Below are 350 nucleotides of genomic sequence, written 5' to 3' on the forward strand. Positions count from 1 at the left end.
AAAATAAAATAAAGAAATAGGGGCTGGAGATGTCTCAGAAGTTAAGAACACTTGTTATTCCTTTAGAGGACCTGGGTTCAGTTCCCAGAACCCACATGGCAGCTAACAACCGTAGTAACTCCAGCTCCAGGAGATCCAACACACTCTTCTAGCTTTCAAAGGGCAATGTATGCACATGGCACACTTACACACATGTAGGCAAAGTATTCATGCACATAAAATAAAAATAACAAAATATTTCTTAAATAAAAATAAAAATGGATGCTTGATTAACTTTAGAAAACAGGGGTTGGGGGTGTGGATCAGTGGTGGAAAACAGGCTCAGTATGCGCAAGGCCCTGGTGCTCAAT

The sequence above is a fragment of the Nannospalax galili genome, unplaced genomic scaffold, assembly GCF_000622305.1.
Source record: "Nannospalax galili isolate Female #2095 unplaced genomic scaffold, S.galili_v1.0 scaffold8356, whole genome shotgun sequence".
Classification (NCBI taxonomy): domain Eukaryota; kingdom Metazoa; phylum Chordata; class Mammalia; order Rodentia; family Spalacidae; genus Nannospalax; species Nannospalax galili.